The following is a 20543-nucleotide window of genomic DNA, read 5'->3' as shown; positions in this document are numbered from 1 at the left end:
ATGGTGTTCAAATGGTTCAAATGGCTCTAAGCACTATGGAACTTCACATCTGAGGTCATCAGTTCCCTAGACTTAGAACTACTTAAACTTAACTAACCTAAGGACATCACACACATCCATGCCCGAGGCAGTATTCGAACCTTCGACCGTAGCAGCAGCGCGGTTCCGGACTGAAGCGCCTAGAACCGTTTGGCCACGGCGGCCGGCTCCAATAGTGTCAAGTGAGAACTCACTGCAGGGCAGAGTGGAGGTCCGTTGTGTTTTTTGATGAAAGCTGGTTCTGTCTCGGTGCCATTGATGGCTGTGTATTGGAGGCCAGTTGAGAGCGTCCAACGAACCAGTCTGTGTGCTAGACACACTGGACGTACACGTGGAGTTATGGCCAAGGGTGCGATTTCGAATAACAGCAGGGGCACTTTCGTAGCTATCCCACACACCCTGAATGAAAATTCGTACATCAATCTAGTGATTCGACTTGTTGTGCATGAACAGCATTCCAGAGGTGTGTGTTGGTTGGTCGGTGGGAGTGAAGGGACCAGATTACTAGGGCCATCGGTCTCTTTTTCTTTGAACTTGAAACACCCACAAGGAAATAAAAAAAAACAAACAATGGAGACGACAAGAGACGACCCAGAACAAGAAAGATACAGAGACCAGACAAAAGGAATTAAAATCACACCGACAGTGACAATGGTTGGCCGACCATAGAAAAAAAAAAGGAAAAGCCAACCACCAAGAAACGCACTAAAAACTCCAGTCTAAAATGGTAGGCCAAAGGCCAGGCTGAACACAAAAAAGGACAAACACTTAGATCAAGCGATAAAAAACCCCTGCACAAATAAAACTCGAAACTAAATCTGCCATCGCAGCGTCATCTGATAATCCAGAGGTGTTTTCCGACAGGATAGCGCGCACTCACATACGGCTGTTGTAACCCAGCATGCTCTGCAGAGTGTCGACATGATGCATTGACCTGCTCGATCACCATTACAATCGAGCACGTCATCGGACGGACACTCCAGCCTCATCCACAAACAGCTTTTACAGTCCCTGTACTGACCGACCAAGTGCAACAGGTATGGAAGTCCGTCCAGGTGCTGACGTGCAGCAAGCACCTGTGCTGCGCAATGCATGCACGTTTGCATTCTTATATTGAACATTATGGCGGATATACCGGTTATTAATGTACCAGCATATCGCATTTGCAGTGGCTTCTATCCCACTTGCATTAACATGTGGTCTTGCAAATGTTAATCACTTGAATATGTTACCCAGACAAATGCATTCCCGCAATTTCGTTATTATACATTACTTATTTTTTGGTATTGCGATTTTTTTCGTCAGTGTATTTATCATTAGTGGTTAAGTCAGCGGACAACAGGGAGAGATGAATTAGATAACACATCATGTAGACAACATAAGGAAACAAGGAAAAGGATCAGGAGGCAAATTGGAGTGGAAGACGTAACTGTGACAAATTAAAACGAAATGGAAGTGGGTGGGGCGTTCAGGCGGAGGGGGACGGAACACAATAAGAGTTGAGACGATCTAATAGGAATTTGGTGGACTACAGTGGAAATACGACGGAGCATCATAGGTGTAGAAGCCTGTATGACACGGAAAAGCGTAGAGGTCTTTATCAGCAGTGACTGTCGAATGCTTGATGATTATAATGATGCTGATGCAGATTAGAGTTCGTGAGATATCACATCTCGTTGCAGTACATGCAAATTTTCCGAAGAGTTAACCCGTTGCCTTTCGTTGCGCCACGGGGGAGCTACACACAGTGTGGCAATGCCGCAACGCTTTTAAGCTTCCCGCGTCACACTTCGTTGTTTTATTAGCGACGTTAACACTGCGGGGTCACAGAACGACCGTTGCAAGAGTCGGCAGCTTGTTCCCTCGCTGCCGTAGCTCGCTGGACCTGTTCTCAGCATCTTGCACGCGGCTCTGAGTGCCGGCAGCAGATCTTCGGGCACACACAGTAGGTGAGGGACGAGTCAAAGGACACACTGCATTTGCTTACTTTATCAGTGACGTAGCGTTTTTTTTCTCTTTGAGCTTCTTTTTCTGGCATTTGGTGCATATGTCACGCATACAGAACATTATTACATAGGTGGTGCGTCTGATCATTCGAAAAATTATATATGACCCAAAGGATACACAAAAGTTCGTAACTGACCATAATAAAATACCTTAGTAAATAGCAACGAATGCAATTTCTTTTAAATTATTGATGAAAAACATCTAGACTAATATAAATACATTAATTTGCTAGCAAATGAAATTCTTATTTAATCTTCTGGTGTTGCTTTTTGCGAAGCCTATGTAGAGTGGTAGAGAGGAGTACAAATGTTATATAATTACATGTAACGGTGTATGTTTACATCACTAGAATTAAGCACTACTTTTCCACCAAAGAAACGAAACAAGATATCAAATCAAAGCACTTGCCAATCAGGATAAGGTGCAAATGACATCATTTTGCAAACCCTATGTAAATATGTGTGATTCTTTTTTGTCTGGAGAGGAACATCCAGAGCACAACGATGGACAGTCGTTATACTCTGTCCTGCGCAGTCGCGTCAGGTGCTCTAGTTTCTTCCGACCAGCTTCCTGCCCTTTTGCTGTGAGCGAGGAACGCTCATCAAGTCCCAATCAAATATCTTCGAAGTTAAAAGTCGAGCCCACTACGGCTCAGGTGTGTATTCCTGAAAGTCATATGCGGTTATTTAATATCCCGGCTAGTTGAAGATTCTACTATCAGGTTTTCTGATAATAAGGAATGTGTGCTTAGACCTCGGGGAAGATAAGTTTGGATTCCGTAGAAATGTTGTAACACGTGAGGCAATACTGACCCTACGACTTATCTTAGAAGATAGATTAACGAAAGGCAAACCTACGTTTCTAGCATTTGTAGACTTAGAGAAAGCTTTTTACAACGTTGACTGGAATACTCTCTTTAAAATTCTGAAGTTGGCAGGCGTCAAATACAGGGAGCGAAAGGCTATTTACAATTTGTACAGAAACCACATGACAGTTATAAGAGTCGAGGGACATGAAAGGGAAGCAGTGCTTGGGGAGTGAGACAGGGTTGTAGCCTCTTCCCGATGTTATTCAATCTGTATACTGAGCAAGCAGTAAAGCAAACAAAAGAAAACTTCGGACTAGGAATTAAAATTCAGGAGAGAAAATAAAAACCTTGAGGTTTGCCGATGATATTGTAATTCTGTCAGAAACAGCAAAGGACTTGGAAGAGCAGTTGAACGGAATGGACAGTGTCTTCAGAGCAGGATATAAAATTAACATCAAAAAAAGCAACACGAGGATAATGGAATGTAGTCGAATTAAATCGGGTAATGCTGAGGCAATTGGAGTAGGAAATGAGACACTTAAAAGTAGTAGATGAGTTTTGCTATTTGGGGAGCAAAATAACTGATAATGGTCGAAATAGAGAGGATAGAAAATGTAGACTGGCAATGGCAAGGAAAGCGTTTCTGAAGAAGAGAAATTTCTTAACATCGAGTGTAGATTTAAGTGTTAGGGGAAGTGTTTCCTGGAAGTATTTGTATGGAGTGTAGCCGTGTATGGAAGTGAATCATGGACGACAAATATTTTAGACAAGAAGAGAATAGAAGCTTTCTAAATGTGTTGCTACAGAAGAATGCTGAAGATTAGATGGGTAGATCACATAATTAATGACGAGGTACTGAATGGAACTGGGGAGAAGAGAAATTTGTGTCACAACTTGACTAGAAGAAGGGTTCGGTTGGTAGGACACGGTCTGAGGCATCAAGGGATCACGAATTTAATACTGGAGGGTAGCGTGGAGGGTAAAAGTCGTAGAGGGAAAACAAGAGATGGGTACACTAAGCAGATTCAGAAGGATGTAGGTTGCAGCAGGTACTGGGAAATGAAGAAGCTTCCACAGGATAGAGTAGCATGGAGAGCTGCATCAAACCAGTCTCTGGACTGAAGATCACAACAACAACAACTTAGATCTTTTAGTAGCAGTGTTGCATATGAACGACCACAAAGTTTCAGCTCATGTAGTAACTCCAGACTGTAAACGTTCAAGATTTAATCGAATTCTGATTTATTCAGTTGCTCCCTCGGTAACTGTTACGTGATAGCAGGATGTGCCTCTAGCTGGATACGAGTGTGAGTAGAGACGACAAGCAATCGCTCACTCACACTGCTAGAGTGATAAAGTGACGTATAAAAACGCTAGCCATCCATACGAACATTTAATACTTCAGAACGCATATAGCAACGACAGCGGCAGCGTAACGATTCTTACTGTATGGCTCTTTTTTTTTTTCACGTGGTAGGGGTATAGCATCAGTCATCTGACCCACCTTGAATTACACTCCTTTGTCAATCCTTCAGTCTCAAAGTAGTATTTGCACCCAACGTCATCTATCATTTATTGGATACTCTGTCTTTTCCATACAGTTTTTTTCCCACCTCGGCTGTCTCTAGTGCCATAAAAGTTATTTCCTGGTCTATTAACTTACGTCGTAGCATCCTCTCTCTTTATCTAGTCATTTACTCCTTTTTACACCGATACCGCGAATAATTTCCCCGTTTTTATTGGGTCAACCACACTTAATTTTCTGAAACGTTCTGTACGTCACGTCTCCGGTTTTCCCACAGTCCATGACACACTCAGTAGAATGTCGTTTTCCAGAGGTACACTCTCACAAAGACAAGCGAAGCAAAGCTTCGTGGTCTGGCCCTCTGGCCCTAATGCGCCCATTAGAACCGACCGATCGCCGTGTCATCTTCTGCTAATGGCATCACTGGATAGGGTACGGACGGCCATGTGCTCGGCTTTCTTGACCGTGGAGCCGCTATTTCTCACTGAATTGGCTTCACGATGGCGAGTGCACCCCAGTCCAGTCCTCTCATCCAGGAAAAATCCCTGCTAATACCGGGTATCGAATCTGGATCTTTCACATAGCGGCCAGACTGCCCTATGAAGGCGAACATTCTCAAAAAAGTATATATATATATATATATATATATATATATATATATATATATATATATATATATATATATATATATACATACATACACTCAATCACACACTCACTCACTGGTCGTACCGGGCTCGAGAGTCCATTATTGCAGCAACGTATTTTCGCCATCTGTCCCTGTCTTGGGCTATTTCCTTCAATACCTAGGCTCCTCAAATCAGCCTTCACATTGTCCTCCCATCTACGCCTCGCCCTCTATGTGCCCTACCAGTACTCTGCGCGCTGCCCTGCCTTCATCCATTCGAGCTACGTGACCCGCCCATCGCAGCCTACGTGATTTATTAATACTGATTATGTCAGGGCTTGAATAGAGTTCGTGAAGCTGTTCGTCATGCAGTTTTCGCCACTCTCCGCTAATATCATCCCTTTTTGCTCCGAAAATTTTCCTCAAAATTTTGTTTTCAAATACCCGAAACGGCTTTTCATTTTGCACAGTGACTGACCAAGTCTCACACCCATACAGCATAACTGATAGAATAATAGTTTTCTATATTCTAATCTTTAAATTCCTAGACAATATCCGTGATGAAAGTAATCTACTCAGTGAGAAGTAGCACGCGTTTCCCGCCCGTAATCTCTTCTTCAGTTCGGATTCAATCTCATTTCTCGAAGTGATGTCCACGCCTAGATACTTAAATGTGTTCACTTTTTCAAACTGCATGTGTCCAACTCTTAACATTTCCTGATCTGCTGCTGTTGGCATTCTAGTAGTAACCAGGCATTTAGTTGTGTCTTCACTTATCCTTAGACCTACATCTTCGCTAGCCTTGATTAACGTCTTCGCATTTGCTGTTACAGATTCTTTCCTATCGCTAATGATGTTTAGATCATCTGCATACCCTAATATCTTAATATTTCCATTTAACTCCACACCCTCTGAATTATCTGCTGCCATTCGTACAATATATTCTAGGACTAAATTAAAAAATAGCGGAGACAGGACATCTCCCTGCTTAAGTCCGTTCTTTATTACAAATTCTTCCGACTCCAGTTTCCCCACGCGCACTCAACCTTTTGTGTTTTTCAAACTCGCTTCTGTAAGTCTAACATACTTCTTTGGTATTCCATGTTCCAAAAGAATTCTGTACAATTTTAATTGCAATACTGAAAAAAAAGTATATGTATTTTTATATGTGTGTGGCGGTTCCACGTGCTTTTATTCCTTCGTTTGTTGTTGATTGTCCTCGGTGTCGACGTAATGCGTTGCTGCGCTGGCTGAAAAATGGGTTGTGGATTCCGACACACACTACTGTGAATCATTTAGCCGACACGTGCTAGGTGCGTTTCACAGTACTTTAATTTTTACTTTGCACAACCCCCCAATATCATATGGCCAGTGCACTACTGTTTAACTTGCGATAAGCCTCATTAATAGTTTGCAGGCGAAACTCCACGTACTGCTACAATAGTTTATTGTTGAACATCTATGAGCAATAAAACCTATCCACAAAGTTCACAGTTCTTGAAGAATAATCAGGCACTCATCACAATAATGGGTGCTGAAACTACACATTGTTTTAAGTAAAATTTACAGAAATTACAATTAAAACCTAACTCACTCAATTAACTGAACACATCGAAAAATTGCGGCTTTTTAACAGTTTCTCCTATTAAGAGGTTTACTCTGAATTATTTGTTTAGATCCTGAAATTAACAACTACAGTCATGCAAACAATACTTTTGACAAAACTGTTAATTACTTTGGAATTAATGAAGGTCTGGTTTTCCTAACATGTTTTCGAATAGAACTAAATAGATACTTTAAGATTACTATTACTTCGTCTTCCAAATGTTTACAATTATTAAAGAATTTATACTTTTTTATATGTCAACAATAGAATTTAAGTTACGAAACAATCGCCGATTTCAATCTATAACAATCGATACGAACAAGGAATTGCCAAAATAAGTTAGAAAATCAATTACATACATAAAACTAAACACAAAATTAGATCTGGTATTATATCCTCTAAAACTGAGAGCCGACCTTTCTCTTTTACGAAAATGCAGATTTATATTCACGTATGCAAATGGTAAACAGTTAAAACTGACAAATTGAATTTAAGGAGGCAGATGGCAAAACAAGAGGGTAATTAAAATTATCCCAGCTTGCTTCGTCACATGTGATGTCGGTTTTTTTCGGACATGGCCGAAAGGACTAACACCGTTTTGATCCTACAGTCGCTATGAATCGGTGCACAAAAGAAAGAAAGACATCAGCTACCAGTGGGGATTAATTTATATCAATGGGACAAGGTAGATGTGTTGACCACTACGGTATCCGGACACTGGTTACCACAGCTACACGGATTACCCCAGCACACCTCCCGTCAGACACAAATTCTCAGCTTATACCACACATTACAGATGTAGTGCTCTGGCTCATTACTCATGACTTCTCGCCGATTCCCATAAGAGTTCGAGCTTGGTGTACATCCGCACTGAAGGAATCATTACCCGTCATTGCCATTTTGATCCTATGGCATCTATGATTCAGGACACAAAGGAATTAAAAACGTTATGGTATCTTCATTGCAGATTTACACCAAGTTCGAACTCTTACGGGAATCGGCGAGATGCCACGAGTGTTGAGGCTAATGAGGAGGGGCACTACAACAGTAATATGTGGTGTAAGTTGAGAATTTGTGTCTGACAGGAGACGTGCTAGGTAGTCCGTGAGGTTGTGGAGGCCACTGCGTCCGGATGGCGTAGTGGTCAGCGCATCTGCCTAGTAAGGAGGAGACCTGGGTTTGAATCCCGGTCCGGCACAAATTTTCAACTAATCTCATTGTTATAAATTAAGCCTACTGGCAGCTAATGTCTTGAATTCCTTTGTGTCTTGGTCTCTGCTTTACTGGTACGTTTCTTTTATCAAGGAATGCCACGTTTGCCTGTGCTAGTGCACTTCTTGCGCCATCCTTGTTTCCTTGCTTCCTAGGAAGCACAATCCCTCCTCTTCGTCTAATGAGTGGTCCGCAATGTTATCCCTAATATCGTTAATGTTACTCATTACTTTCATCTTTGGTCTACTCTCAGCCCACATACTGCGCTCGTGGTACTGCACATTCTCTAGAACAGGTGCTGTAATTCTTCCTCACTTTCGGTGAAGACAGCAGTTACAACAATGAATCTCATCATTGATATCCTTTCACCCTTAATTTTAATCACGTTCCCGTAACTGGCGTTAATTATCGCCATTCATTTTTTGGTAGAACAGTAGCCAGGGACGGGTTTGGTGGAGGGGATGAAATGGGTGGAGAGAAATACTGCACGCCTGTCTTGTGCTCTATGTGCCACAATTCTTCTATTTATTTAATTATTTCGATCTAGGTTTATAACACTACCGTCCGCTGCTACTGCTATACCATAACCTTAAAGTTGGAGGCAGATCGTATAATGAAATTACCTTGTTAAAGCAGTTATGCTATAAAGCAACTGTGCAGTGTTACCCTCTGAAAGGAATTTAGTTGCGTTGACCATGTTATACCTAACGGAGGTGGCTTATCGGAACTGAAAGTCAGAATTACATAAATATTTAAACAGTAACAAGCAATAATTTACCTTTCCACACTGTCCAAATGATAATAAAAACGGTCACCAGACTAATTAGGCATAAGAATGAGTAACATCCTTGTTCAAGAAACTGAAAATAAGTACCTTCAATGGGCAAACACAGCCTATACTTTGTCACATGAGAGCGCAATGAACTCAGGCATCTTCATATGTTCACGTTAAGGTTGGAGCTGACAGAGCAGAACAAACTATTTGTATAAATATAACAGATAACGGTACACACTATTACCTTCAGGACTTAGTGAAAATGAATGGTCTCAATAACATCACTATTAATATTCACTGTAGAATCATAAATCGGACATAGGTTCAGTATCACTTTTCAAATATTTTCCTATGTGTCAAAAAATTGGAAATGTAGTTCACTGAAAAATTATGAATTGGGCATAGGTTAAGTCTCTCTCAGCTAAATACTTTTCTATTTAGAATGGAAGTTAAATGTATTTCACTAAAAAACACTTTCTCACTGACCTTTGAATAAAAGAAGTCTATTAATCGTTATTTAGCTTAGCACAATAGACAAACTGTGGGTCCTGTTACTCTATTAATAAGCACTTTCAATACACAAGAGGAACCCAATACTGTACCGGACTTGACAGGAATAGCGGGAGTAATTGAAACTTTCTATAATTAAGTAACTTTGTGCATTTGGACTACTTTCAATTGGGGGGGGGGGGAGACTTAATCTTGACCACTGTATTACAGTAAAATAAACGCACTTTCATTACATTAGTGGAACAATCACTTAGCAAACATGAACATGTAACTCTCAACAGTTGCAGTTCTGAACTTTTACTGCAGTGAAACACAAAACTGAGATATTTGTAAAATCCTTTCAACAACAATATTAATTTTAGCACACTCTATTGCCACATTAACTGTAATATGCTTTCAATAAAGGACACTCGGTAAGCACTTTAGCGTGGGAGGGATCCTAAGTGGATATGTGACAGGATAAATCACGGTAGGTACATGAGTTCAGTTATAATTTACCTTATATTTGAGTACACCATTACATCCAATGAGCTGATCCTTCACTTTACATTACTATAGTTTATCTGTTCCAATACAGTGATTGCGCAATGTGGTGGCGAGTGAATGTTGGTAGGTGGATTTGCAGGTAGAATTGCTGGACTCTGTCATTTCTTGGTGGCGATTATATATATAAATTCCAACATAATTCCAGCTGGTTACTGCATCCATCCGAGGCTTTGGCACATTGGAAAACGGCACAAAAAGCCCCTCTCTGCACCAGCACAACTCACAAACTTTTCGTGAGCGTTGGTGGTTCAGTAGCTCATCCCCGACTGACTCTCCCTTCCACCTTTCTATCCATGCCAACCACATTTTGCCCGAGCTACGAAGTTCCGTTCCCGAGGGGAACCACAACACTTTTTACATACGAAATAACTAAGAACCCTAAGCGAAGGTCAACAGTTTACATAACAGCAACCAAACATATTAAATAAAACAGAACATTTGCACATATTGACGTTTCTACAAAAAATTATTCACCCAAATTCCAAATACAGTAAGTTTTGTCTCTCTCCAAATCAGACAAAGAATTTAAATGATAGATACACTGCATTGCATATAATCAAACAATGACATCAAAGTTTTTACAAAGGAAAAAGCGAACGCTCTTGTGCTATCAGTATCATTAATATCTTAATGATAGAAGGTAGAAGAGACAAAAAAAAATTATGTCAGTAGAGCTATGGAACTCTGGTGTTACAGGTTCATCGCAGTGCAACAGAAGAAACTATTAAACTGTTCAAGAATTAGGTGGACTGAGACGAAGAGCCAGACCAACCAATACGACATATTTATTTGACATAATTTCTAAACACGCTGGCTATACACTGACCGACCTGCCTTTATTATGCTCTCTCTAACCTCAATCCACAATGCATCTCGTTCTTTGGGTAGTCTCCTCGCTACACGATCGACTGGGACGATTGTAGTACGGGCGTCATTCACAGTAATTATGACGTGTTTAGAAATGGGCCACCTGCAAAGAAAGGCTCCAGATCTCCTTTCGTGTTACGAGGTGAAACATCTCAGTGAGCGGCGCTAGCGGACGTCGGCTAAATGGTGATAGGAGTGCAGTGGGTTGCCTGGTCGCCGATGTGCCGATGCTTGGCGACGGGGAGAGGCAGGCGGCCAACAACGAAGCATAATATCATAGCGTGAGCCTGCAGAAATGTATTCTGCGAAGACGACGTTGGAAATTCCGTAGTGAGTGGTTGTGGTGATTATAATAGGAAGCAGTTCAGAGAGTGACAATGTAGTAGTGACACCTATAATTGGCTTCGCCTTAGATTTTAATTCCTCAGAAAAATTGTCATTATTTGGTTTGAAAGCTCTAACGTCAGCGGCGTTTGCAGTAGGGCTATTGATAAAATATCGATATCTCTCTCTCTATTCGTTTAGTCGGTTCCGACTCTTCGTGACCCCATGAACCAAATCACACCACTTTTTCCTGTCTTGCACTTTCTCCCGTAGACTTTCCAGGTTGGAACACATTGCTTCTGTGATGCCATCGATCCATCTCATCCTCTGACGTCCTCTTCTTCTAGTTCCTTCAATCTTCCCCAGCATTAATGTTTTTTCCAGCGAGGCATGCCTTCGCATTGTGTGTCCAAAGTAGGTCAGCTTTTGTTTTAACATTAGACCTTCCAGGGAGAAATCTGGTTTAATTTGCTCCAATATTGATCTGTTGGTTCTCTTTGCAGTCCATGGAACTCTAAGAAGTTTCCTCCAACACCACAATTCGAAGGAGTCAATTCTTCGCCGTTCGGTCTTTCTAATGGTCCAGGTCTCACATCCATACATCACAACTGGAAAGACCATAGCCCTCACAATACGGATCTTTGTTGCTAGTGTTATATCTCTGGACCTTATAACCTTGTCAAGGTTTGACATCGCCTGTCTACCGAGCAACAGGCGTCTCCGGATTTCATGGCTGCAGTCGCCGTCAGCAGAGATCTGGGAACCGAGATAACTGAATGTGGTCACTACTTCCATGGTTTCTCCTGCTATGTCCCACGAATTGGTGGGTGTAGTTGCCATAATTTTCGTTTTCTTCACATTCAGCGTTAGACCGGCCTTTTCACTTTTGTCTTTCACCTTCAGTAAGAGTGTTCTCAATTCTTCTTCACTTTCTGCCAACAGGATCGTATCATCCGCGTACCCGAGGTTGTTTACATTTATTCCAGCTATTTTAATTCCTGTTTCTCCTTCATCTAGCCTCGCATTCCTCGTGACATGTTCTGCATACAGATTGAATAAGTACGGTGACAGTATGCAGCCTTGCCGGACCCCTTTCTGAATCTTTATCCATTTCGTTGTTCCATACATAGTTCTCACCGTGGCTTCTTGGTCAATACCGAGTCCCGATATTTTTATTTTATACTATTTTTTTCGCAATTTTCGATAAATGTATGTTCTTCTTTCGATATTGTAGTAGAACATAATTTTACTTTCATTGTGTGAAGGAGTCTTACTAATTTTTGAGCTTTCATCACGTCCAGTCTTTCTCTTTGATTGCGTGAAGCAAGTATAGATGGCACAAAGAAGAAGTCCGATTCCTTGGGAGGGTATAACGGTGGTATGGCGATGTAAGTGCTGTTCCGTCATCTTAAGACATATATAACGACAGTATGTACACGTAGTATTTGTTCTAGTCGCGCCTAAAGGCCGCTTACAACACTCACGGTTTCTACTCTTGCAATTACGTTTAGTGCTTGAGATGTTATCCTAGCTTCGGTAATTGAAGCACTTAAACACGTCTACCTCCTTAACCACCGATAGTGACCTCAGATGCCCCGTAATGGATAAAGCTGGGTCAAATGTGAAGTTACCGAATAGTCTTGATTGCAGCTTTTCTTTTTCGTCAAACTACTTCTTGCTAGTGATAATAATACTGAAAAACACCGTCGGTCGCCAGCCAAAATGACGAATCGATTGACGTTGTTCAACAAATTCACCAAATTTGGTCTTAACTGCATTTTGATTCTTATTAAAACTTTTTCTCCTTTAATAATTTCCATCACCGAAGGAACAGGCTAATTCGCGTGGAGAGCGGAACAATGACTGGTTTCAGAATTGGTCACACGCACACAATTACAAAGTTTTGGTCCATGAAAACAACGCCGGAACGACAATAATGCCTACTTACGTTTCTGAAGGTAAGATCAGCAACACTGCCTCTGACAACACGTATTATACACAAGCGATATTTTACGATACTTTTGTAAGTATCGAAATGATTGCAAAAGGTTGTATACTTGGTTTTGCTCAGTTTTATTAAAACAGTTACTTTACGTAATTGCTTGGACAGTATGTCCCAATAACCAAGTTCACGCACTAGGTAAAATTGTTATTTACTTTACTTACTTTCAAGGCAATCTACAATTCTCCACATTCACTTTAATTGCTGCACTTGAGTGATAAGTTAAATTTACTTTGAAAGAAAACACTCAGTTGCGCAATAATGTTTCACACAAATGGATTCTCGGTTTCATTCTCTTTAGTACGGGAAAGGAGTCCTACTTGGAACACTTTAGGTTAGATGAGTAGTTTTGCGTAAAAAAGAAAACAATTAAATGATCATTGAACAAAACAAGCATAAACTTGTCAGCACAGCTTGTATATAGAACTATGGACGGTAAATTTCTGTACTGTCGTTACGAGCGCAGTTGGTGGAGATTTAGGTGCTTTGAAGGCACGTAGCGTTTTGCAGGACGGAGATTATTACTTTTCTTCTTGGCGTCGAATTATGCGACTTATACCATCGCAAACATGAATTTGAATTTCCATGGGTCTGCGTCAGTCTAAGTAATGGATGCCTTAGACCATTTCTCATCCAGGAACGAACACTCGTTGCAGACGTAATTTTATATCTCCCCTAAAGCGTTGCAAACTTGTGCCTTAGCACTTCCCCTTCACTCACATCTATTAAGCAGTTAAACTTTAGCTTTGTTTAAACAATACTGCGGAGTACAGCGCGCATCAGCTTTCGTCACCTCCCTCAACAGTGTCTTGCGCCTGTCTGACTCGCTCCACTTCTCTCCTCTCCTACCTGCTTCCTTTACCAGCAAAAAATCTCCATCTTTTCCGACCTTCCAGAACGTAGGTAAATCGCTACTGGTTTTCACCTATATTTAACTTTAGCCCTGAGCTGGTGTTGACTTCACTTTACAAACAATTATACATAGTTGAATAAAAGATACTTATTGTTACTTACATAACATTGTAAACATTTGTTAATTACATATAAACATTAAACTTCACACAGTCAAAGAATATTGTCTTCTGCATACCCTCTTATACACTGCATACTGTACTAATCTCATTCTTTGCTTCATTAGTGCAAAGTCTCTTGACTCTAAAAAGGTCGATAGTGTTACAAGGGTGGCTGTGTGAATGGAATAACATTTCTGATGTGAAGAAATAGCACACCAGTTGCATCAAAAAACAGTTTTTAACGCAACTAGTGTGCTATTTCTTCACATCGGCATTCTTCAAAAACGGTTGCTGAAAATGATGAACAAAAATCTAAATGACAAGATGGGGGTCTTTGCAGTGGGCGGAGGCGCGTAAGGGGAAACGCTGACGTAATCGGCGCTCGACGCTACCGACAAAGACTGCAACGTTTAACTTCAACACGTGGTTTTGACACTACGACTGCTAGGTCGCTGGCGTTTGCAGAAGTGAAAAAACATGATGCGATCCAGACAACGACGTACCCATCGGACATCTTTCATTCTGTTACTTACGTGCATTTACCATTGTTAGCAAAGTGGTTATCGCCAAGAGTGAACGCACATCGTTTTCGTTTCAATTCTTGCTCTAAGGGGGATAAACAGGCAGCTAGCTTGTTGATGTACAGAATATCTAATAATAAATCAATACTTAAATGTGCAGCTCTAAATCTGGGAGTATATTTACAACGTGCAGCCGTAATTCTTTTTGGCGGATAACCGATATTTTTTTCCTTCGATATATTTATAGTCTTTTGCGATATATCGGCGGTCGATAATGATGTTTTTTATAATATTTGTATTTGTGATTCCCGATGTTTTTAATCATATGACCAGTGCTAGTTTGCGGACTAAATTATGAGTATTCGCGTCGGTTTCTAGTGCAAGGGACTATCATTCTTAATGCCCAAACATGTTTCAGCACATTGCTTCATCATCACTGAATACCTGTATTCACGTCAGTAAACTGCAAACATGGTGTGGGTCATAATCATTGGAAAGAAAATTAGCCCTAAAAGCTTTTTATATCTGTGGTGACTCTTATCTTAGTCTGCACAATGTTAATGTCTGTAGGACAACTTTTAGCATTTTTACATAGCTGGCCATCTGTAACGAAATGGTGTTAAGGAGAGCTAACAAATTGCTTTATTAGTAAAATAATTACGTTACCCGAAAATATTCCGAGACCAGATTTTTCTCTTTACTTCTACATATTCTCATGGTACCTTCGGTCATCTGCGCGCTCATTTATTGCAGGAACACACGCGGAAATACAGTGAACGTTTTTATGAAACTACTCGTAATTCAAAAAGTCGAACTTCACGAAATGGCGTTTCTGTTGCTGTTGTGTGTTTCGTCCCTGTTGTAGTTCACCTGTTTTCACGCCACATTTTAACTTCACCTACTTCCTCTTGATAAGGCAAGATATTTTTGTTGGAAATCAGGGATTGATGTTCCGTGGCAGTCAATGTCACTAGAAATAGAATATACTCAACCTGGAAAAAACGGCTGAAGAGGCTGAGAGGGGTTGCTTTAAGAAATCATCCAGACATCTATGGGTACTATAACTTTCCATATCGTTATGAAGGCATTGCGAAACCATACTTACAGATTTCCAGAAGGCTTTGGACACCATTCGTCACGCCCGCATCTCGTGGTCGTGCGGTAGCGTTCTCACTTCCCACGCCCGGGTTCGATTACCGGCGGGGTCAGGGATTTTCTCTGCCTCGTGATGGCTGGGTGTTGTGTGCTGTCCTTAGGTTAGTTAGGTTTAAGTAGTTCTAAGTTCTAGGGGACTCATGACCAAAGATGTTAAGTCCCATAGTGCTCAGAGCCATTTGAGCCAACCATTCGTCACAAGAGATTTTAATCAAGTAGCGTACCTGTGGAGTATCGCCTCGGTTGTGCGACCGGATCCGAAATTTCCTCTCAGAAAGGTCAGAGTTCGTAGTAATCGACGGAAAATCATCGACTGAAACAGAAGTGATATCCGTCCCTCTGCTGTTCCTAATCTGCATAAACGATTTAGGAGATAATCTGAGCAGCCCTCTTAGATTGTTTGCAGATGATGTTGTCATTTACAATTTAATAAGGTCATCAGAAGATCAGAGTTAATCTGAAATGACTTAGACACGATATATGAATGGTGTGAAAAGTGGCAACTGTCTCTCAGTAAGAAAAAGTGTGAGGTTATCCACTTGAGTATAAAAAGAAATCGGTTAAATTTCGATAACACGGTAAATCACACAAATTTAAAGGCTGTGACTTTGACTAAATACCTGGGAATTACAATTACGAACAACTTATAATGGAACGGTCACATAGATAACTTTGTGGGACGTTTTACTGCCAGAACAGTTAGTAGGTGCAATAGGTCTGCTAACGAGATTGCCTACACATAGCTTGTGCGCACCTCTCCTAGAGTACTGCTGTGTCGTATAGGTTCCTTACCAGATAGAACAGACGGAGGACATCGAAAAAGTTCAAAGAAGGGCAGCACGTTTTGTATTATCTCGAAATAGGTGAGAGAGTGTCACGGATATGATAAGCTACTGGGGATGGCAACCATTAAAACAAAGGTGTTTTTCGTTTAGCGAGATCTTTTCATGAATGTGGAAGTATTTTACTGTCGTGAGCCTACATAGGGAGAAATGATCAACATAATATGAGAAATAAGAGCTCGCACAGAAAGATTTGAGTGTTACTTTTCCCAAGCGCTGTTAAAGAGTGGAACGATAGAGAAACAGCTTGAAGGTGGTTCGAAGAACTCTCTGCCAGGCACTTGAGTGGTGAACTGCAGAGGAGACACCTAGATGTCGATAAGTTCAAGTCCTTTCTACTATGGGACATTTGTCCTACAATAGGCTCTGACATACTAAGTCACATTTAAAACTGTCTGATAACATGTTCCTTAGCATTCGCATCTGGAGTCAGTTACTACATAATTGTTCTGAATTGTAGACCGCTTCATATCATAACATGATTAAATACTGTATCGTCATTAAGCGAGCCGTTTTCGTTAGGGTACGTAGTACTACTAAAGTAATGTTACTTCAACTTTAACATAGTGCTTTCTCTCTTGCCCCAATAATCACTTAACAGGAGATCGCTATGGTCCACCAAAAATGCCACCGGGTCGAGAATTCATCTGATTAGCTACGACTGTGTGGTAGTTTACGTCGGAAAGACGGGGCGACCTGTTAGATCACGGCTAAAACAGCATCAGATACAGCTCGGTCAAATCGCAAATACGTAACTTTAAAATGTGCCCCGAGGAGAGTTGTGTGACAGCCGTCAGCCACTTACTTTCGAAATAAACGTAAGGGAGCGACGGTGAGACTCAAGCGGCTTTTCATCGTGACCACAGATATGCGCTTCCATTCGGCTGCTTGCTTACGGACAAAGTCCATTCAATGAGATGCTCCACGCGCGACCGTAAACATTTCCGAGGTAGTGAAACACACAACGCATTGGTCCGTCATAACCGCTGGCTGCACCACGTTGCACAAGCAGATCCTTCCTATTCGCCAAAGTGGGCCAATAAACGTTAGGCAAAGACAGATCTCTTGGACCAGAGCCTAATGCCCATAAAACAAAAATCATCAAGCTGCTATGAACCCAGGTTGTTGGTATAAACGATAAGACGTGTATGTCAACAAAAAATAAATATTCATCCCCGACGATTAGTTCGTTGTCTCAAAGTATTCACCTTAGGATCCCCTGCCTACTGTATAATTTTGACGCTACAGACTGACCTTGTAGATGATGTACGTGTATGTATTAAACTTATCCGAATGATTTTATTGTTTGAGTAATTAATCTATATCTGACTATCATACCCGGGATGGATGGCAAAAAACTGGGCAAACGATCCAGAATTAAACTTTCTCTCTCTGTACATTATCTGAAACAAACGTTTTTGAAGCTATACCGAGCCGAGACTCATCACAAACTGCACCGTGAAGCAAGCTCGGACATCTCAGTTCGTAGATCGTTGCTGATATAAAATAAAAAAGAAAGCTCAGACAAATTCAGCAACGCTGGAATATATCACCTCACATGCAACTCCTGTCAGACCCAATACGTAGGACAAACAAGCAGAAATTTCCGAACGAGGTACACAAAGCACATGAGTGATAGCACACATTCAACTTTCGCAGAACACCTAATGAACAAAAACCATAACCCCACTAATATCGAAAATGATCTACACATTCCGAAACACAGCAGCAGTCTATACTGACAACTAACACTAGAAGAAAATTACTACACACAAAAGGCTATAGTGGCAGGGAAAAATGTAATAAACGAAAACACAACACTTCGCAACAACACACTCTTTACCGCTCTGAGAGAACTGACCAAAGAGACAGAACAGAAAGCACACACACTCAAAAGAACCACTTCCCCATCACTCACAGAGACATAAATAAGGAACAGAAGTCGTCGTAACTCCCGCTACAATTTTCATAGCCTTCTCGCAACATGCGATATATCTCCCGCGACACACGCGAATAGCAAGATGGCGTAATGTTCTTAATCATAACCAAAGTGCGAAAGTTTTGTTTTTCTGTGTATAGAATCAGCTACATGCCGTCCAACGAACGTGAGAACACGAATAACTTAGTAACAGCCCAGGACACACCAAAACTGTATTCCACAACACCAACGCAGCCCCAAGTGTATAACGATGACACACGTTAAGTTCCTCTCTTAGTACTTGTTTACTAACAGCCGCTCGTACAGTTGCAGATGACATGATGTACGCTGAGAAAAAACGGCAACAGAATAAAGCACAGAAAATATGGCACAAACAGTGACAATAATTCTTAAAAACATGCCATAACATACAATAAATAAGGTGGTACGAAACTATCCATAGAAAACTATGTTTCAAAAAAAGAACAGTAAAAAATGTAATAATGTGTCACTGTGCTTGTATAACATTGCTATTTTCTACATGTTTAGATTTAAAGAACCCACTGATGATGGTGACATTTGTCGCCGAAACTAATTTGGGGAATAATAAGTAAACAAATAACGAGGTGTTTTGCATCAAGGCGGACTCACAAATCCGATATTGTTGGATGAAGAAGTGTTACGACGGCAAGACTTCTACTGTAAGTGGTCTTAAACTTCCGTTTATGGGAAGGAGTGATTGAAAGAGACCCGCAACAACAACAGCAACAACAACAACGATTACTACTACCAGTACTAATACTACGACTATTACTACTACTACTACTACTACTACTACTACAAGTACGATAGTATTACCGGGATAAAATTAACGATAGTGTTACCGGGATAAAATTTATGAGTAACTACTTCAATTTCCCCCCCCCCCCCCCCCCCCCATGAACCATGGACCTTGCCGTTGGTGGGGAGGCTTGCGTGCCTCATCGATACAGATAGCCGTACCGTAGGTACAACCACAACGGAGGGGTATCTGTTGAGAGGCCAGACAAACGTGTGGTTCCTGAAGAGGGGCAGCAGCCTTTTCAGTAGCTGCAAGGGCAACAGTCTGGATGATTGACTGATCTGGCCTTGTAACAATAACCAAAACGGCCTTGCTGTGCTGGTACTGCGAACGGCTGAAAGCAAGGGGAAACTACGGCCGTAATTTTTCCCGAGGGCATGCAGCTTTACTGTATGATGAAATGATGATGGCGTCCTCTTGGGTAAAATATTCCGGAGGTAAAATAGTCCCCCATTCGGATCTCCGGGCGGGGACTACTCAGGAGGATGTCGTTATCAGGAGAAAGAAAACTGGCGTTCTACGGATCGGAGCGTGGAATGTCAGGTCCCTTAATCGGGCAGGTAGGTTAGAAAATTTGAAAAGGGAAATGGATAGGTTAAAGTTAGATATAGTGGGAATTAGTGAAGTTCGGTGGCAGGAGGAACAAGACTTCTGGTCAGGTGACTACAGGGTTATAAACACAAAGTCAAATAGGGGTAATGCAGGAGTAGGTTTAATAATGAATAGGAAAATAGGAATGCGGGTAAGCTACTACAAACAGCATAGTGAACGCATTATTGTGGCCAAGATAGATACGAAGCCCACACCTACTACAGTAGTACAAGTTTATATGCCAACTAGCTCTGCAGATGACGAAGAAATTGAAGAAATGTACGATGAAATAAAAGAAATTATTCAGATTGTGAAGGGAGACGAAAATTTAATAGTTATGGGTGACTGGAATTCCAGTGTAGGAAAAGGGAGAGAAGGAAACGTAGTAGGTGAATATGGATTGGGGCTAAGAAATGAAAGAGGAAGCCGCCTGGTAGAATTTTGCACAGAGCACAATTTAATCATAACTAACACTTGGTTTAAGAATCATGATAGAAGGTTGTATACATGGAAGAACCCTGGAGATACTAAAAGGTATCAGATTGATTATATAATGGTAAGACAGAGATTTAGGAACCAGGTTTTAAATTGTAAGACATTTCCAGGGGCAGATGTGGACTCTGACCACAATCTATTGGTTATGACCTGTAGATTAAAACTGAAGAAACTGCAAAAAGGTGGGAATTTAAGGAGATGGGACCTGGATAAACTGAAAGAACCAGAGGTTGTACAGAGTTTCAGGGAGAGCATAAGGGAACAATTGACAGGAATGGGGGAAAGAAATACAGTAGAAGAAGAATGGGTAGCTTTGAG

The 20543-nt window shown here is 41.1% G+C and overlaps 1 protein-coding gene and 1 non-coding gene across 2 annotated transcripts in view; both read left to right on the top strand.

Annotated features, from left to right (window-relative positions):
* Positions 1–20543, top strand: part of LOC126234920 (carboxypeptidase B-like) — a 250260-nt gene that overhangs the window by 71433 nt on the left and 158284 nt on the right. The window lies entirely within an intron of this gene.
* On the top strand, positions 7740–7812 carry Trnat-agu (transfer RNA threonine (anticodon AGU)). The gene has a single exon. It is a non-coding gene; the product is annotated as a tRNA-Thr (tRNA).

The sequence above is a fragment of the Schistocerca nitens genome, chromosome 2 (genome assembly GCF_023898315.1).
Source record: "Schistocerca nitens isolate TAMUIC-IGC-003100 chromosome 2, iqSchNite1.1, whole genome shotgun sequence".
Classification (NCBI taxonomy): domain Eukaryota; kingdom Metazoa; phylum Arthropoda; class Insecta; order Orthoptera; family Acrididae; genus Schistocerca; species Schistocerca nitens.
Note: the sequence above shows the minus strand (reverse complement) of the source record. Positions and strands in the feature narration are given on the sequence as shown.